Source organism: Phodopus roborovskii, unplaced genomic scaffold (assembly GCF_943737965.1).
Source record: "Phodopus roborovskii unplaced genomic scaffold, PHOROB, whole genome shotgun sequence".
Classification (NCBI taxonomy): domain Eukaryota; kingdom Metazoa; phylum Chordata; class Mammalia; order Rodentia; family Cricetidae; genus Phodopus; species Phodopus roborovskii.
The window spans coordinates 4,951,297-4,966,034 of NW_026126480.1; the positions used below are offsets into that span (position 1 = coordinate 4,951,297).

The window sequence follows — 14,738 nt, forward strand, 5'->3', positions numbered from 1 at the left end:
CGACGACTCGCGAGACCATCTCCAGTTCGACGGCCCTGCTCATCCCCAGTGTAGTCTCCGTCCAGTCCCAGCCAGTGATCGAGGCTGTCAACCCCTACGTCCTCTGCCTCACCATTCTCACGGTGCCACCTCTCAGCTCCACGAGCCCCGAAGCCTCCCTTGGCACGCAGTAGCTCCTGAACTTCAACATGGCGGCCGGTCCGGTCTCTCTCTGGGCGCTCTGACCGGAGCATCCTGGGCATTGTAGTTCCGGATGTAGCCTCTGCGTCCCTCACGGACTTCAGAGGACTACAGATCCCAGAATGCACAGCTCTGGAGCATGGCTATTGGGGCCGCTCGGACAGAGGGATGATGTCATTGCAAAACCCGACTGCATTCATTGTGCTACGGTCTATCCACCCCCCCCCCCTCCCGCCCCTGCTGTTGCTGCTGGGCTCGCTATTGCTGCTCGCTCCAGCTGAGCCCTGAGTAGCAGCAGGACCAGGGCAGGGACTGACTCCAGTCCTTGGACTTAGGACACCGCAGCACCTTCCCTTACGTGCGTGACTCATTCGCATATAATTTCTGTTTATGCCTGGGGTGGGGAGAAAAATCCCAAACCAGGTGAGTTGCAGTGATTTATTCAAATCGTTCTCCCAAGTTATTCCTCCCGTTTAGTGTTCAAGGCTTTCTTTTGGAAGATGGGGCCGGGGATGGGGTTATGGATTCGGGAGGCTCTCTCTGACGCTGCTAAGAGCTAAATCGCTCTGTGCAATTTGGGTCACTGCAATGAACAACTCCAGCAACCTGCCCCAGCCAGAGGACTGGTGCCTGCCAGTTTCCTCGCCTCAACTCCCTTTAACCTTTTTGAGGCTGGGAGAGGGGGCTGGGCTGGCAAGGATGTTGGGAAGTGCACTTGGAAAACATGAGGAGGGCGAAGCTGGCAGACTGCAGTCCTGTCATTCTATGGCCCCGGTGCTGAGGTCTGAGTGGGAAAGGGTGATGTGTGGGAAGGAATGGAGACAGTGACTTAAGGTGGTCGTGTGTCTTTAGAACATTTGTGTCTCTTGGACTAGCATACACAATTTTTTTTTTTTGAAGATGAGGATGCTTCTCTTGAGTCACTTAAGTTTTATGGGGCTTTATTGTATGTTTGCATGTCTGTGTCGTTTGTCTCGCTTTTTTCTGATGATTTGAGGTGACAGTGTCCTTTAATGGTGTACTCCGTATCAGAAGTATTTCACGTGTCCAGAGAAGGTTTTCTTAGGTTGCTAGAAGCAGCATAACATTTTTGAAGCTTTTTTCTTCCCGTTTTCTCGACTGCGGGATTCAGGATTGTTTGCAAGTGGAGCTGATAGATTTGTGATTGTGTGAGTGTTTTAAATTACATCGCAATAGGCTCTTGCCACTGACAATGGTACTGTAACGAGCTGCGCTGCCGTTTCCCCAGGCTCAGTCTCCACTCTCACTTAAGGGTTTGTAGACGGAATAGATTAGGGAACCTGGGTACTTTTCTCTTCTCTTCTTTTTTCTTTCTTTCTTTTTTCCCCCCTTCTTCTTTTTAACACTTTAGGGAAAGGAAAAGTTAGATGTGCTGCCATCCTTTACTGGCTGTTACTGAAAGGTATCCAAGAACAGTGAGCCTGAGCAGGGGCACCAGAGAGTTTGTTAGTGTGTTTTTTGTTTTTCAACGAACTGACACATTTAATAAGGCGGACAGCATTGTGGCTTGTATGATGCTGGCTCTCCTCTTTTAAGAGTTACAGGGATGAACACTGCAATAATATGTTCCTTTGAGATAAACAGCTGGCTGACTCCGGAACAGATGGGGCCAGTCTTAGTGAGAGATATACAACCTTGGAAATGAATGGACTTAGGGTCAACCACACCCCCTTTAGGAATGTCAAAAGAAGGAGAAATGCTTAACTCCAAAATGCTAAAGCTTTTCACAGGTGAGTCAGGTTTTGGGGGGTAAAGTCATTACTGTCTGTCTTTAGCTTCTGTGAACCATTTTTATTCATTTTTAATTTAGATGCTCGGGTCTCCAAACTTGCAGCTGGGTGACAGTTTGTTAAATACTGCATGCCACTGAATGCAAAGGACAGTCCATTGTATGGGCTTTGTAAATAGAGTGATTTATTGGCATGCAATGAAGAGATTTTGGATTTGGGAAGATCAACGGTCTGTTGCTTCTTCCTACATTTTGTGGTGACACTCTGCCTTTCTCTTGTATGCCTTTCTTTCTCTTCCTACTCGGTTGACATCTCTTCAAATTCCGTTTCTTTCCTAGTCTGTTTGCAATAAATGTAGGTGTTTCCTCTCTGTTTCAGGATCTTCCCTGTGTTAGGAGAGAATCACATCTCTTTTTCTAAGTCACTTTCCAACCGCTGAATACCAGCCTCAACACCTTCACCCCACCCACCCCCAAGGAACCCTGGGGTTGGAGGATATTGGATCTGTGTAGACCTTTATTCAGAGTCCTCTTGGAAGAGGTTCTGCCCATGCCCTCCCCCCTTGGAGTCTGTGCTTAGAAGGATGACAGCAATGAGCCTGATCCTGGGCTGGGTTTGTGGTTTTCCTGACAGACATAACCTGGGCACAGGAGCATCTGGACAATGAAATGTGGCCATGGAACTCTTGTACCTTTCCTTTCCATGACACCTGCTAAGAAGTGCCCATGGTTTAGCAATCTTTTAATGCTTTACACAGATAATTCACAAATGATCCCTAAAAGAAGTAGTCTTAAGTAGTTTCTGATTCATTTAGTATTTTTGTTTCTTATTCCTGTGAGTGGTGGGAAAAAGAGTCTATCCCATAGCACAATGCTGAGTAACAGGGCAAGTAGCAAACCTGCATTTGTGTTTCTGAAGATAGTTGGAGTTCCTGCCATTTTGTTGTTTTTATGGAGGAGAGAAGTTTGTTGTATTATGTGTGTCTCCTCTGGAGCTGGGTGTGGTGGCAGCTGTGTCTTTTTATTTAACTGTAGTGTTTCTTTAGGCATACAAAGTCTGATGTCCATTTGAAGTCAGCCTATATGACAGGTGGATGGGACTTCTTTTGTACCACCTTTCATTATGAATTCCCTTCTTCAATGCCCCCTCACTCACTGGGGGTTTTAGTGACTTAGGGAGGAGAAATGAGATGAATGAGGATTAGATTTGGCTGTATCCCTGCTGTCCTATGACTTTAAAGAGCTGTAAGTTTCTTTTTGACTCAGTTTGTAGAACTGCAAAGGGACACCAACCCTTGTGTCTTAGTTCACCTATCCTGTTGTGAAAACCCTCTATGATAAAGCCCGAAACTTATTCTGATAGCAAAGGTCAACTGAGCAGGTATTGTGTGATAAGTAGTATGGTACATCAATGAAGAGAAATGTTCCTTCTGTATTGAACTATTCCAAGTGTGATGTATTATTCTTCCTGGGGATTGAATTGAAGATGGGATGGAAGTACCCAGTATGACTCTGTTCCCTTTTATGGAGCAATCAGGGAAAGTTTCCTGTAGGAAGTGACACTTGAGGGGACTTGAGTGGTCAGGAAGTAATTTGGGGTAGCAATGTGAGGTGCTTAGAGTAGAGCAAATAGGATTTTTGGCAAAAGGAACTGCACATTCAGCATACAAAGAGAAGAGTGGTGAGTAGGAGACAGGGAGTAGAATGAAGGAGCTGGAAGAGGCTGGAGAGGCTGGGGAGGCTGGGAAGGCTAGGACCTGGGCAGTTTTGAATGACAAGGTGATTTTGGTCTTAATCCTCATGGTAATGGAAATATAGGCTGTGATTTAATTAGTTAGATGAATGTCATATATGGAATTATATTTAATATGCGTTAGGGTTAGCAAGATGGCTCCATGGGTAAAAACAATTGTCATATAAGCCCGAGGACCTAAGTTTACTCCCTAAAAGTCATGGTGGAAAGAAAAGACTGTCTCCTGAAAGATGTTCTCTGACTTCCATGTGTGCTGCTGTATGGAAAAATGCTTGAGTGCTCGAGGGTGCATGCATATGCATGCCAATAATAAACGATGGGCATTGTAAAAGATAGAGGAAATTGGAGGAAAGCTTGACCAAGTTGGCTTTGGAGACTGAGCAGCAGGTCAATTCTGAAGTCTTGGTGATGGAAGATGATGCTTGAATCTTGGAGAGACACTACTTTTGAAAATTAGAATTGCATAACTGTGTTGATTGATTAGATGTGGGAATAGGAAGAAAAAGTAGAATATTGCTTGCATTTTTCCTTTTTTAAGCAATGCAGATAGATGACTTCTAACGAGAAAAAGACAGCTGATTGGATGTGTTTGTTCAATAAGTGGGGGACTCTGGGTTATGCTGAGTTTCAGGTTCCTGGGACACATCTAAGATCTTTGTTTTATACTTCTATCCTTTGTGTTGGGGTGTGGCATGGTTGTCTAGGGAAGAGACCTCTGATGATGCTAGGATGGAATGCTATTTATTTATTAATGTGTAATACTGGGAATGGCGTATTCGTTTTCAAGGTTTAGTTTTCTCATTTATAAAATGGGTTTATCTCACTACAGTATACTGATGTTCACATGTATGTATACCATGGTAGGAATGCATCTTCAAATGAGATGGTGTTTGCTTTTAAGAGACTTCTCTGAAGAGGAAAAGACTCATGAACATATGAAGGGGTGTGTAGCGATGTTAGGACAGCATAGCCCCACAAGAGACATTCATTGGGGGGGGGGTTGGGGTGGGAAATTAACAATGTGGCCCACAGCTTTTGGTTCTAGAGATAAAGGGGCAAGGAACAGCTCTAGCGAGTAGGTTCCCAGGTTGTGCACAATTTAGGGATTCTGTGTGTTTGTTGGCTGTATGACAAATTAGGTCTCTAAGGATGTGTTCTAAATAAAGAAAAATTTCAATATATTGAAAGATGTCGTTAGTAATAATGAAATGTCAAACATCAATGCTATTATATTAGCAGGTCATTTTCTGAGACCTATAGCCTTTGGGATGTTTTGTGGCTAAGTTTTAGGGGAAATTCAGAAGTATTTCAGTTCTCGTTTCTTTTAGGGTTCAACTTCTTAAATTCAAGTTAGTTTCTCAAAAATCATCCTAGTGGCCATAATATTCCTTAAATCAATGGACTTTTTGAATTGTGTGGGTAAGCAAAGTTACACATACACAAAATAAATACAATTGACAGTATTTTTCTGTGGTAAAGATATATACTTAACTTCAGGAAAAATTACCTCATGTGTCTTCCCCCCTTATTTTCTTGCATAGTAGGGGGGAAAGACAAATCAAATACCACAATGTTATAATTATTTAAAAAATAATTTCTGTATTTTCTTGACTGTGGTGGACATGTGGCTGGCCTTCAAATGAACATTTCCAAGTGAAGAGGAATTTTATGTGATCTGCAGATAACTTATTTATAGGTTCTTTCCCATGGGAATCTAACCTTTGAAAACTAGATGCTCCCTCAAGAGTTTTGTATCATAAAGATTCTTGAATTTTTTTTTTTTTTCAGTGCTGGGGACTAAACCTATAACATAAGGGTCCCTTGAAGGTCATCAGGAAGACAGGACCTATGAGATCACATGTTAATGTGTGTGTTCATGTGCTAGAGTTCATTTGTATGTAACACAAAAAATAAAAACCTAGGGATATATATTGGGGTTCAAGCTGATGATCAAAAAAGCAAAGCATCCAAGGCAATAGCTTTTACTTCTACTCAGGCTGAAGCAATTCTGCCCTCAATGTGGCTGGAAACTAAAATGCCACAAAGTGAATAGCAGCTCTTATATGCGATCCCAAGTGCTGAGATTACCTTTGTGTGAGCTGTTTCTCTTTTAGACTAGATCAAGTTCTTGTAGCTCAGTGTAGCTTTGAACTAACAGAGATCCATCTGCCTGTCTCCTAAATCCTGGGATTAAAGGTGTGTATCGGTCACTGCCTGGTTCTATGGCTTGTGGCTAGTTTTGCATTCTGAACCCTTAGGCAAGCTTTATTAAATCATAAATAATATATCAATATATCACCACATTTGTGCATCTCTTCATTTTCTCTTATCAGTGTGTGTGTGCCCCTTGACAATATCCTCACCTCTTTGAACCTGTTTTGTAGTAAGGTTGTTGTGAAGGTTAAATGAGAATGTTTTAAGATTAATTTATTTAGTCTGGTGTGGCGCAAGTCTTTAATCCCAGCACTTGGGGAGGCAGAGGCAGGTGAAACTCTGTGAGTTGGAGGTCAGCCTGCTCTACCGAGCTAGGTCCAGGACAGGCAATACAGAGAAACCTCATCTTGAAAAAAAACAAAACAAAACAAAACAAAAACAAAAAAAAAGATTTATTGATTTATTTTATTTTTAAAAATAATTTATTTTTATTTTATGTAATTGGTGTTTTGCCTGCACAGATGTTTGTGAGGGTGTCAGATCTTGGAGTTACAGACAGTTGTGAGCTGCCATGTGGGTACTGGGAATTGAACTGAGATCCTCTGGAAGGGAGGAGTCAGTGTGCTTAACAACTGAGCCATCTCTCCAGCCCAATTTATTTTAATTTGTGTGTGTGTGTGTGTGTGTGTGTGTGTGTGTGTGTGTGTGTGAATGTATGTGTGTGTGTGTGTGCATTTAGTGCCCTCAGAGGCAAGCAAAGGATTAGATCTCCTGTCACAAGTTACAGATGGTTATGGAACACCATGTGGGTGTTGGGAACTGAACTTGGGTCTTCTGTGAGGATAGCAATACTACTGAGCTTTCTCTCTAGGCCAGAGAATATATTTTAAGTATCTAGCACTAAGCCTGATATAACTGATGTTCATGGTGGCTCCCCCCCCCCCTTTCTTTAGACAGGGTTTCTCTGTGTCACCATGGCTATCCTGGAATTGGATCTGTAGACCAGGCTGGCCTCAAGGTCACAGAGATTTGAGCCTGCCTCTGCCTCCCCTGTGCTGGGACAGTGTCACCACTGTCCAGCTTCAATAAGGGTCTTAATGGCCACCTCATGTGCAGCTCCCATTCGAATATCCCCAAATGTCCTTATAATAAGATTTGTTTTTTCTGGCACTTGGGAGATAGAGTAAGTTCCAGGACAGCTAAGGCTACAGAGAAAAACCCTGTCTCAAAAGACAAACAAACACTAAATAAGATTTGGGTTTTGTTTTGTTTTTAGGGATTCAACCAAAGATTACAGGCTGCTTTTAGTTGTCTAATTTCTTTAACCTCCTTTAATGTTTACCTTTCATGCTGCTCTGAATCACTCATGATGTCTGAAGATCACAAGCCTACTGTTGTGTATAGTGAATTCCACAATTTGGATTTGTTTAATTATTTCCTCATGATTAGAGCAGGTTAAAATTTCTGGTAAACATTGATTTCTACTCCAGCAACTCAATGCTGATGATGTAAACTTCAGCTTCTTATTACACCATTTCTCCCTTGTCACTATCAGTACTAAAATAGGCATCACCCAATAAATAAAGTGTTGAAAATTATCAATAAATGTAATGTTTAAAATAGCTGCCATGGACCTGGACAGATGGCTCAGTAGTTAAGAATACTTGCAGAGGACCTGGGTTCAGTTCCCAACATCCAGGTGATAACTCATAACCAGCTTTAGGGGATCTGACATCCTTTTGTGACCTCTGCATGCACCAGGCATGGTACACATACATTCATGCTGTCAAAACATTCATACACATAAAACAAACCTTAAAGAAAACCCTGTCTCGAGCAACAAAACAAATCATCCAACCAAATAAAAATCATTATTGGATTGTTTAGTCCATTGTTCAGTTCAATGTGTGGATATTACTGTGTCCTTTAGGTTAAATGTTGTTTTCAAGAGTGTCACAGCAAAACCAGAAGGCATGTTTGTGGGCATTTTCTTGATTGATTAATGTGGAAGGGCCCAGCCCACTGTGGGTGGTACCACCTCTAGGCAGGTGGTGCTGGGAGGCTTGAGAATGGAAGCTGAACCTGAGCCTGGAAGCAGGTCAGCAAGCTGCATTCCCTCATGGTTTCTGCTTCCGTTCCTGCCTCCATGCTTCTGGTTTAAGTTCCTGCCTTGGGTTTCCTCTTGAAAAATTGGGTTTGGCCAGTGTTTTATCACAGTGACAGAAGCCTCACTAGGACATGTGCATAAAATAGCTCTGACAAATTTGCATTCACAGAAGCACATAAATCTATGCTGTCTGCAGGGTGCTGGCACCTCTGACTAAGCTGGCTCATGTTGACCTTTTCAGTGATTCCAAGGGCATTTTTAGGCAGAAGATTTTTCTTGTTCTCATAAAGTCTTTCTTTTTTTTAAATTTTTATTTTTGTCAACCCATTCCTTACGTGCATAAGTTAAATATAAGGTCCTGAGCTGGGTGTTCTGATAGAAAAACAGAGTGCAGCTTTCCTCCCACCCCACTTTATTCTATGAGACCCATTTCTTTTAGTAGGGTCTTTGAAAGGAGATGCACTGTGAAGGTATATTCTGTATGTTTTGCTATTTTATTCTTTCAATCCTATGCAGATTACAAATCTTTAAAAATTTCCCAGGAATGGTAGCATATGCCTTTAATTCTAGCACTTCGGAGGCGGAGGCAGGTAGATCTTCAAGTTTTAAGCTAGCCTGGTCTACAGAGCTAGTTCCAGGACAGCCAGAGCTACACAGAGAAACACTGTCTTAAAAAAAAAGAAAGAAAGAAAAGAAAAGAAAAAAGAAGTTTAAATTACATTAATTAATTGATTGGCTAAGTGTGTGTGTGTGTGTGTGTGTGTGTGTGTGTGTGTGTGTGTGTGTGTAAGAGAGAGAGAGAGAGACAGACAGACAGACAGACAGACAGACCTGGGGCTCAAAGCTCAAACTCAGGTTAGCAAGTACTTTCTCCTTTTGATCCATCTCACTGGCCCATATGGATCATTTTAGCTCCATTTTTAGATGTAAATAAGGGAACAAGTCTCTGTGAGGTTAAGTAACTTTTTCTTTTTCCAGAGAAAATGTAGATTTTATAAGGACAGTGAGTGGGAGGGTGTACAAGGGAAGAATAGTGCTGTTCTGCTATTTGGAACTAGCCTAGCTAAAATGATGATGATGGTGGTGATGGTGATGATGGTGATGATGATGATGATGTAGGTCATCTGTAGGTTTTCTGGAGCCCAAAGCCTTCCACTTCTTCAGCTGTTTCCTTTTTTTGCATTGCGTTCTGACTGGAAATTTAGGCTTCTTGAAGGCAGGCCTGACTGGCTGGTGACTGTATTCATGTTATGGTCAGACACAGAGGGGTTAGTTGAAGCACACTGTAATAACATTAAATGGGTACTAGGAGGTTTATATGTTTTATTTGATTCTTAAAACATTTAAGACCTTTTATTTCTATGAATATTCTTATCTCCCAACCCCCACCTTTGTTTTGTTTTTTTTTTTTTTTTTTTTTTTTTTTTTTGAGAGACAGTCTTGCTCTGTAGACCAGGCTGGCCTTGAACTCTCAGAGATATGCCTGCCACTGCCCCAGGAATACTGAGATTAACACTGTGTACCACCCACACTTTAAGGCTGGCTATGGTAGTACACACCTCTAATCCCAGCATTTGGGAGGCAGAGGCAGGTGGATCTCTGTGCATTTGAGGCTAGCCTGGTCTACTTAGTGAGTTCCAGAATAGCCAGAGCTACATAGTGAGACCCTGTCTTAAAAAATAAACAAGCAACAAGTACACCAAAACCCCCAAAACAACCAACCAAAGAAGCAGCTATTTGAAACTTGCTGCCGGGGCTGGAGAGATGGCTCAGAGGTTAAGAGCACTGCCTGTTCTTCTAGAGTTCAATTCCCAGCAACCACATGGTGGCTCACAATCATCTTTAATGAACTCTGGTACCCTCTCCTGGCCTGAAGGGATGCATGCATGCAGAACACTGTATACATAAATAAATTTTTTTTTTTTTTAAAAAAGAAACTTGTTGCCATGTGAAAGGTTTGTCTCCAAGCTTTTAAGCATCTTTAAGAACAAGAATGTTCTTCCAGATTACTATACACTGGTACACTGTAATAATGCCTTTCCAATTTCCTCAGCTATTCTAGTGACTCTTATTAACTTTCTGTATATATGTGTGTGGAGTATGTGTTTATATGTGTGTAGAGGCTGGAGGTTAATGTCTGATGTCTTTTTTTATGTCTTCCCCCCCCTTATTTTTTTGAGGCTCAGTCTTTCAATAAACTTGAAGCATGTCTAGCCTGTCTGGCCGATGAATTCCAGGGATCATCTTTTTCTTCCTCATTAGTGCTAGGGTTCCTACATGTGCCTCTGAGCCCATCTTTTTTATTTTTATTTATCCTTTTTTATCTATCATCTATCTATATACCCCCCTCTCATTTATCTATTTTCCTGACAGGGTTTCTTTATGTGGCCTTGGCTATCCTGGACTTTGCTTTATAGACCAGGCTGGCCTCAAATTTAGAGATCCTCTTGCTTCTGATCACCAACAGCTAGGATTAAAGGCATGCACCACTACACCTGGCTAAGCCCAGCTTTAAAAACATGGGTGCTGAGGATTTGAACTCATGTTCTCATGCTCCCACAGCAAGTACTTTGTCAACTGAACCACTCCCAATAAATTTTTTTTTTCCTAAGAAGATGCTTGCTCCAAAATCCAGTCATGTATGATTCATACAAGATGATTGTGTCCTTTTGTCGTTTATTTTTAGTGTAGAATAATATGTCTTCTTGCCTTGGTGTTACCTTTGAATATCTTAAGTTTGTTGTTCTGTAGGCTGGAATTGGAATCTTCTGATCATGTTCTCATTGTTAATCTTGGGTTAAGGATTTGTGGTTAGAGTATTTCTTCGGTGATACTGCATTCCTACCCCCTTGCATCTTAGGGATGTGCAGGGTCAGTTTGTCAGAATCCTGGTGTTGTGAGGTTTGAGCCTGTGGTTAAGGAGGAAAGGCAAGGCCTTCCTACTGAAAGGGCACCATATTTAAATGATCTGTGTATGGGGTATCTTGAGGGTGTGTGACTATCCTGTTTCTCAACAACTCTTATTTAATATTTGCTAAATTCCCTTATTCTGTATTTATTATATGTTCAAGTGGCTTTCAGCTCCTCTCTGCTACTTCAAAAAACCACTACTCACAATCAGATTCGTTCCCACCAATGTATTATAATCCATTACCAGTCTTTTCTCTCCCCCCACCCTTATGCTTTCTGATACTCAAATTATCTCAGTTGTAACCTGTGAGAGCCTAGCCAATTTATTCTTTTTTGTATGTTTTTGGGTTTTTGTTCGTTTGTTTTTGTTTTTGTTTTTCGAGACAGGGTTTCCCTGTGTAGCTTTGGAGGCTGTTCTGGAACTAGCTCTTGTAGACAAGGCTGACCTCAAACTCATAGAGATCCGCCTGCCTCTGCCTCCCGAGTGCTGGGATCAAAGGTGTGCACCACCACCACCACCACCAGGTGCTAATTTATTCTTAAACGCTGGTAATAAAGTAGACAAGATGCTCATGAAAGCAGGGAAACTAAGTCCGAGAAGCCACAAATAACTTGCAGTGTGATCCTGGCAGCCAGTTATCAGGAGAGATGAGTAGTAAATACTGTTCTAATTGCATAATGGTTCTGCTTACTCCATGAGTCATTTGGCTGAAAGGACCAGAATGTCTTGGGTTGAAACCAGCATAAAGGATAGAGTGCAATCATTGCAGCATCTTGCTGATAGAAAATGATTGGAAGTGTGCAATAGCAGGGGACTGACATGTTTACACAAGGGAAAAGCTTTAGAGCAACAAACAAGAGTTGGGGTATTCTCCGAGGAGATATTTTAAGTGACAGAAGAAAGTGTGAATTATAGTTTGTGAATGATAAGGTTATTTTGAATTTGCACAAAGAAACCCTAGAAGACTATGAAAAAGTACCATGGTTACAAGTAGGAAGTAAGTAATTGACAGTGTATGGATTATGCATAATGTATGTGTATACACGTGCATTGAGATTTCTGCGTGTGTGTGTGTGTGTGTGTGTGTGTGTGTGTGTGTGTGTGTGTGTGTGTGTTTCATGAGACAAAAATCTTTCTACATAGCTCTGGCAGTCTTGAACTTGTTCTGTAGACCAGGCTGTGTAGACTGCCTCTGTCCCCCAAGTGCTGGGTTAAAGGTGTGGTTACCACACCTGGCTTATCTTATTTGTTTATTCTTGAGATTTCTTGAAATACATGTATCATGTTCGTTTGTGACAGGATCTCACTCTGTAGCCTCAGACTTAAAGCAGTTCTTCTGTCTCGTGTTCTGATTGCTGGGATTTTACCGGCTGGAGCTATCATACCAAGTATACAGTATTGCATGTGAAAGTACCTCTATTGATATGTTGTTCACATATATCACAGAAATTGCTCATTGAAAATATACAATTTAATGTTTTTTAGTACATTGATCAAGTTGTGTAATCTTTACCACAATCAACTTTAGGGTATTTTTAGTTATTACCAAAAGAAACTTCCTGTCACTTAGCAGTTATTTGCTATTTTTCAGCCAGCTTAAGGCAACCTCTATTCTACTGTTTGTCTGCATAAATTTGCCTGTTTCAGTCATTTAATGTGCATGGAGTTATACCATGTGTGGTCTTGTGTGAACAACTTCTTCCATTAACATAATACTTTCAAAGTTCATAGATCATAGCTTGCATCAGTGCTGCATAACTTTTTAGTATCAAATAGTACCCCATTATATGGACATTCTACATTGTGTGTAATCATTTTTCATATTATGGGTATTTGAGTTGCTTATACTGTTTGACTGTTTTGAGTAATGCTGCTGTCAACATGTATTTACAATTTTGAATGGATGTATGTTTTGATAATTATGAAATGGTCAACTGGTAAAACTGTGTTTGACCTTTTGAGAAACTGCTAGGTTGTTTTCCAGACAGCTGTAGCCCTTCAAATTCTCAGTAGCACTGTGTAAGAGTAATCTCAGCACTCAGGAGGCAGAGGCAGGTGCATCTCTGAATTCGAGGCCAGCCTGGTCTACAGAGTTCCAGGCAGCCAGGGCTACCTAGAGAAACTTTGCCTTGAAAAAAAAAAAAAACCAAAAACCAAAACCAAAAAAATCAAAACCAACTAACCAACCAAACAAAAAGGAGTTCCAGTTTGGGGGCTGGAGAGATGGCTCAGGGGTTAAGAGCTGCTCTTCCAGAGAACCTGGGTTTGATTCCCAGCACCCAAATGGCAGCTCACAAATGTCTGCAAATCCAGTTTCAGGGAATTTGACACCATCTTCTGATCTGTTTGGACACCAGTGAAGCATGTGGTACACATGTATACAAGCACACAAAACACTCATACACAAAATAAATAAAATAAAAAATTATTTGTAAAAGGAGTTCCAGTTTTTTTCATCTCCTTGCCAAATAAAAACACTAGGAAGATACTAGGAAGAGAGACTGATGAGATGGATCAGTGGTTAAGGGCACTGGCTGCTTTTCCAGAAGACCTGGGTTCAATTCTCAGCACTCACATGGCAGCTCACAACTGTATGTTACTCTGGTTCTAGGGTATCTGAAGGTCTCTTCTGGCTTCTGTGGGAACAAGGCATGCATGTAGTACATAGACTTACATGTAGGCAAGGTACCCATACTCATTAAAAAATAATTTAGAATTTTTAAAAAGGGAATCTTAAAAAATTTGGAAGAACTAGGAGCTCAGAAAGAAAAGTCTCACTCAGCTAGTTGAAGGGTCAGGGTGTGGGAGATGGTTTCAAGGCAGGGACAGTGCCCAGGTTTCCCCTTTCAGCTGGTGTCCAAGTGCAAACACAGTTTCCTGTTGTGTTTTTTAATGTTGCCTGGCTTTCCTTCCTCTAGCACACCCACATCCATTGCCCAGAGTGTATCAGCCTTGGGTCTAAAGGGCTACGCTCTGGATGCCTTACACTGTAGGAGAAGCAACCCTAGAGGATGAGTGACTGTAGTCATGTTAGATCTTGAGACTGGGATTTTGTAGGCCATGAGGTTCTTTTGTGAGCTTCCTTCACACAGGGTTCTGTATCTTTAAGCTTTATGACAATGCACAAGTCCCATTTTCTCCAAAGCTCTCATTATCTATGACAGGGGACGCCTGCCTTAGCATCGCTTTGCAGATAGGTACTCATTAGTAGCAAAGGAAAAAAAAAAAAAAAAAAAAAAAAAAAAAAAAGAACTTTATTGTAGAGAAAGATGGCAGACACCACTTTTACTAAGGTACCAAAAGTTGGTATCGACCATGAGGCCACGAGATTTCTGAGAAAAACACACTGCCCCTTTGTGGAATCTCTCCCCAAATTTATAACTTGAATGTAAGCACAGGAGGGGCCTAGGGAAATGGCTTGGAGGGTTAGAGGCCTTGCTGTATAGACAGGAGGACCTGACGTTGGACCTTCAGCACCCGCTTAGAAGGTGGTTGTGGTTGTGGTTGTGGTTGCCTGTCATCCTACACACTGGAGAGGCAGAGACAGGTGGGTCTTTGGACCTTGCTGGCCAGCCAGTGTAGCTGAAACAATGGCTTCAGGTTCAGTGAAAGGCCTGTCTCACAAAGTAAGGCAAATAGAGACTTAAATGTAACACATGGTCCTGGATTAGGTCTTGGGTTGAAGAAAATTTTCTCTTTGTCTATTGATATAATTCATATTGCCGTAGTGAATGCTATTTGTACAGTGGGTAAAAATCAGTTAAGGGTTGAAGCTGGATTAGAAGTAGGGTCAATATAAATTTCCTGATTTTGATACTGTGGAAATATGAGGGAATATTCCTGGCTTTTAATGAAATACTACATATTTAGAGATAAAACAGTA

At 41.5% G+C, this 14,738-nt stretch overlaps 1 protein-coding gene across 3 annotated transcripts in view; it reads left to right on the top strand.

Annotated features, from left to right (window-relative positions):
• Window positions 1-432: 432 nt before the first annotated feature.
• Rab30 (RAB30, member RAS oncogene family) overlaps window positions 433-14,738 on the top strand; it is an 82,395-nt gene continuing 68,089 nt past the window's right edge. For 2 of the 3 annotated variants that reach the window (XM_051192254.1, XM_051192253.1), the window contains exon 1: window positions 433-603. The gene's annotated coding sequence lies outside the window, so the exon portion shown is untranslated. Of the gene's footprint in view, window positions 604-937; window positions 963-14,738 lie in introns of those variants that run through there. The other variant, XM_051192255.1, reaches the window with a different exon arrangement.